The following is a 5,822-nucleotide window of genomic DNA, read 5'->3' on the forward strand; positions in this document are numbered from 1 at the left end:
AAATGAGTACAAAAAAGGAACTAGTCTAGCACTTCATAAATATCTCACTCACTAGTCAATATGAACTACATTTCTCAAGCACAACTCCATAAGTGGAATGAACCTACCTTATATAGAGGTGTTTACATCTCTCTCTCTCTCTCTCTCTCTCTCTCTCACTTTCTATCTCATAAGTCAAAAGGCTAATGCACCACATGCAAGTGGGTCTACAAAAGTCAACACATTTACAAAGTCATACATGGATAACTTTGCACCCAACAGTTAGAGCCAGTGGTAGATCCGAAATGCATCGCACCCAGATAAATGGCCCGTTTTGGACTGTTACAAAAAACTTCTGATGCTTATTGGTTGTTGAATGGTTTACCATTGTTGCTAACTTTGTATTGGTATAATGCGGTTGATAAAATAATGGAATCTTTGCTACCGCTTTTGTGTATATTTTTAAGATGGTCAAATATGCCATTAAATTTCGTGCAAACCGCTCGTAGGTCATGCCATTTTGCATTGATCGAGTCGTATGCATTTCGTTTCCGTTCCTAAGAGTGCGTGAAAGTGGTCTAAAAAACGATTTCAAAAACTTTGATCCGATTGCGCGTTGCCGATTTCACTGTCTTACGACATGAAAATCCAAGTTTTCACTAAAACTTGCTCCTTGTCTTCGTCCCACTGCTTAAACTTTGTTTTTTTTGAGCTTTTCCTTTTTGTTGTCGTCTTTTAGATGGTGGTTGTGTTTCTTGGACCATATCATCATCGTCATTGACGGGGTTTATAGGTTGAGATTGAGATAATGAGACTTGAGATGATTGTGAAGGTTGTGTTTGAAATTGTTGAAGTTGAGATTGTTGAGAATGTTGTTAAAAGACTCAAAATTAGGGTTGATTGAAATGCTGTGGTTGTGGTTGTTGGTAGTAGTTTGGATAATATGGAAGATTGATGAATAAAAGTTGCTGTTGGATTCGAGATATTAACAATTGCATTTAATTATGATGTGCATATGAATTATTTGGATTGTTTGGGGTAGGTGAGGTATTTTGATTTGGATTCATAGGTTGAAGAAAAAATAATAAAATAAAAAGAGGTTATGTGTTTTTGTAGTGTAAAATGAATAAAAAATGGATGGTATTTATAGTTGTAGTTCGTGTTTTTAAATTTGATCTTTTCCATCAATTCAAAGAAAATAAAAACCATCGAATATGTGACCATTGCCCCCTTTATCAATTGCATTAGTTGTCCTCATCCGTCCCAACCATCACGTCACAACCAACCTATTGAGCATGAGGGTGCATTTTTTGGCGTGCCACATTGGATCCCGTACGTGATTCCATGCTCCATACCGTTTATCCTAAGAAAACGTGGGAGTTAACACAAAGGTTATTAGTACTTTTAATGACTCAAATATCTTGATTAAAACTAACCTTGTAAATTGAAGTATCATTGTTTTTCTACTTGATGTCCAACTCATATAAGACGTTCGACACAAAGATATTATCTTTTACTTTCTTTTCATCATCAAAACATGTAAGAAAGTCAATAACCTTTTTTAAAAAAAATTAAAAAATTAATTTTTTTTTGTGTTGTTGTTGTTCTTTATGTTCCCTTTTTATCTCTTCAAACTCAAGAACTCGATGTTAGTGATTTAGTCGAGTCGTTCTTAAAACGAGATAGACTTATATAAAGTGTTTGTGTAGGGCCGTTTTGATATATTGAAGGCACCGTATAACTTAATAACTTTAGGCCCTAGAAGGCATTGTGTAACTTAATTAAAACAAAATTAACAAAGGTATAAGCACAAATAAAAAGGAGATCCCTTCACCTTATGAACTATCATAACTTGTTTTTTTTGGAAAGGTTTTTCTTTTGAATGCTTATATTTGTGGACTGTTTTTAAAAGACTGTAGAAGTCAAGATGTTTGCGCAGCCTTTTCTTCAAAAAAGACACGAACCAAATTTATGTGCGAAAAAACATTTCTCACAAACATATTTTAGGTAAAAAAAGTTGTATAAGCAATCACAAATACAATTTCATTAAAGAAAAACTTTCCACACTATTTTGTTTAGCACAGTAAACATTCGAAACAGTTATTTAAAAAAAAAAGTTCATTATTATTTTATTTTATTTTATTAATATTGTACAATTTTTTTAATTTAATGTTGGTAAAATGTATATTTCTTTTAGTTGTTTTAATGACTAGTTAGATTTATTTAAAATATAGTAACATGTTGATCGCATTCAAACATAAAAATAAGTTAAAAGATTGATGTATGATTTTCGATTTTTAATACATAGACAGGGTATAGTATTTCGATATTCTTAAATTAAGAAATAGTTAACATAAATAATTAAATTAGTTTTGACCATAGATAATTTATCTCATTTTGTTTGTATTGATTTGTGAAATCCCATCTTATATGACTTTCCAAACTCTTTATTTTCCAAGAAATAAATACTTTCATTTTTAATATTCAGAAGAAAGAAAAATAGGTAATACAAAATATAAAATGAATAATTTAAAAGAAAATGTTATTATGGTTTTATAAATTATATTTCAGTGTTGTTAAAATATAATTGTTTAAATTTCATATTTAAGAAACTCTTTTAAGTTAAAAAGCTAGGTTATTTTAACAAGCTTTAGACATTAAAAAGCAAACAATCTTCTACTTGCATATGTAGTCTGCACACAACGTACATTTTACCTTTTAAAAAACAAACACCATCTAAGTGAACTAAAAAAACTTTAATGGTGGAAAACGGATTCCCTAACTTCCAAATGAGATCTACCATCGGTTTTTTGTGGGGAGCTAACTGATTAAGGTTGTGTATCGCGTGGCACAACTAGCTGATAAGTTAGCTTATTTTTCGAGCTGTTTTATGTTGTCGTGTTTGGTAGATCGAAAAGTAGCTGAAAAGTTTTTTTTTTTTTTTTTTTTTTTTTTTTTTTTTTTTTTTTTAAATTTCCAAATATACCCCTTAATTAATTATAAAAACAAATTCTCTTAAATGTCCTTTTATGTAATTTTATATATTTCAGCTAGTTTTACCAAACATCATTTTTTATCAGTTAACTTTTCAGCTATCAACTAGTTTTTTATTTAGCAGGTAGTTTTTCAGCTATCAGCCAGCTTTTCAGCTAACAACTAGCTTTTTAGCTAGTACACAAAACATAATCTAACATTAAAAAGTTAGCAAAATGTATCGTTCTAAATTTCAACCCAAAATTTTCATTCTTAAAATAAAATAATCCTTCTAATGAAGCTTCCAAACACATAAGTAGTCCATAGTTTAGGTTGACAAATCATGATTCAAAATATCAGAGTTATAAAAGATAGTAACAATCATAAAATACGGAAGTCTCCAAATCATGATCATTGATACAATGTAATCAAGTCGTGATCTTCCCTTTACTATTGGAACAACCTGAAACATTTAAACTTAAACTAACGTAGAGCTTAGTGAATTCCCCCATATATTACATATACATAGTAATAACTATGCAAATCAATAACTGACCTATGGGATTTCGTCTCCATCCCTCATATTTGTTTCATCCATACGAGTTTCATCCCTATGAGCCTATTAAAATTTTAACCATTAAGCTTTTAATCCTTAAATACATAACTCCTAATGTAACACCCCCTCTAGCACCTGATCCTACATCGGCTGGGAAGGAGAACTAAGCATTCCTTATAAGGGGTGTGGATACCTTCCTTGTCACAACGCGTTTTAAAGCCGTGAGGGCAGCAAATCCCATAAGAACTATGCAGTTAAGCGTGCTCGGGCGGGAGTAGTACCGGGATGGGTGACCCCCTGGGAAGTTCTCGTGCCGAGTGGCCCAAAGCGGACAATATTGTGATACGTGCCAGAGGGGGGTTGTTACAAATGGTATCAGAGCTAGGGCACGGGTCGATGTGTTCGACAGGGACGTTGAACCCTATAATGGGGGGTGAAGGTGGGTTGCACTTGATCCTACATCAGCTTGGAAGGAGAACAAAACATCTCCTTATAAGGGGTGTGGATACCTTCCTTGTTACAACGCGTTTTAAAGCCGTGAGGGCAGCAGATCCCATAAGAACTCTGCAGTTAAGCGTGCTCGGGCGGGAGTAGTACCAGGATGGGTGACCCCCTGGGAAGTCCTCGTGTCGAGTAGCCCAAAGCGGACAATATTGTGATATGTGCTAGAGTGGGATGTTACACCTAAGCTTCGATCTGGACCAAATAATGCTTTGCATGCATAACGTTTCCAACGTTATCTATCTCTTGAGCTTAAATTCCTATATCTAAAGCCCTAATGCTCTAAATGTATCAAAATGACCAATATGCTCATTGCATGGCTGCAAAATAATTGACAATATCATAACTTTATAGGACCAAAAGGTCCAGAGATCATCTAGAACATAAGTAATGCTCATGGAGTTGATAAAACTCCAAGAACCATCCTTAAATGGTCAAATAAGGGATTCTAAGCATGCACAAACAACTAAGGAGTAGGAAATGTATGAACTTTATAACTTTCAGATGTATGGAAAGTGCTTAGAAAGCTAGATCCCAACAACAACAAACTCAAAAGGTAATGTAATGGCTACATTCTTCCTCCAAATGATCAACCAAAATCAAAATGTCACTCATATAAAACATACACACTCACAAGGACTCGAGTTTATGTTTCTGAGAGAAGAAAGATGGAACGATATAAACGCTAGAATGTTTGCATCATTATATATGACTTAAGGCCCAAGATCTAGGGTTTTGAGCCCAACCGTCATTGTGTTGCAACCTATAGACGACTGTGTTGCTACTTAAATGACGTAACCACGTCACAACATCATATAGACCGCGTCGCGATCTACCAAAAACATAACACCCCAAACTTCATCAAAATCAACACAATCGCATTACATACCAGGATATGGGTGTTTCAAAAAAATCTTAGAAAAAACAGTTCCAACTAAATAGTCAAAATCGTGTTTAAAGCCATGACAACTTACTAACACTCGGGTTTATGTTTCTAAGAGAAGGAAGATGCAATGATATAAATTCTAGAATGTTAGCATCATTATATATGACTTAAGGCCCGAGATCTAGGGTTTTGAGACTAACCGTCATCGTGTTGTGACCTACAGCCGACTGCGTCGCTACTTAAATGGTGTGGCCATGTCACAACATCATATAGACCGCGTCGCGATCTACCAAAAACCATAACACCTCAAACTTCATCAAAATCAACACAATCGCATTACATACCAAGATATGGGTGTTATAAAAAATCTAAGAAAAACCAATTCCAACTGAATAGTCAAAATAGTGTTTAAAGCCATGACAACTTACTACTTAGTTTTTATTCTATATACAAACCAATTATAAGAGTAATCAACCAAACTATCGGTTTACATATTTCATCTTACTTTTTGACCACTAATAACCGCACATGCCAAACAAGCCACCATATCGTCATAACAAATGCCTCCAACGTTACTAGTTTCATGTTGGACAACTAAATAGACTCTAGCCAAAGGATGACGTATTTGACCCCTTGAAAGATTGGAATCAAGATATCACAACACTTGCTAAGAAACTTCTAAATCTCTATAGCTTCTTTATAGAAAATCAACACATGACGAATATCCTCCAAATCAGTATTATAGGTAGCACAAATCACGATATGAATGTTCAACTAAATTTAACTTAGTTTGAAGAATATTTAGACTATAATTCCAATAAAATATGCTAACTTTCTTGGAAAGATAATTATTCTATCCAATAACAAGCACCATTTGGTAGAGAACTGTCTTCAATTACTATTCGAGCCTATGCCACCATAAGTTGA

At 33.8% G+C, this 5,822-nt stretch overlaps 1 pseudogene; it reads left to right on the forward strand.

Moving 5' to 3' along the window:
* Nucleotides 1-4,028: 4,028 nt before the first annotated feature.
* Nucleotides 4,029-4,146, forward strand: LOC145044777 (5S ribosomal RNA; annotated as a pseudogene).
* Nucleotides 4,147-5,822: the final 1,676 nt, after the last annotated feature.

The sequence above is a fragment of the Lactuca saligna genome, chromosome 4, assembly GCF_052625555.1.
Source record: "Lactuca saligna cultivar CGN05327 chromosome 4, ASM5262555v1, whole genome shotgun sequence".
Classification (NCBI taxonomy): domain Eukaryota; kingdom Viridiplantae; phylum Streptophyta; class Magnoliopsida; order Asterales; family Asteraceae; genus Lactuca; species Lactuca saligna.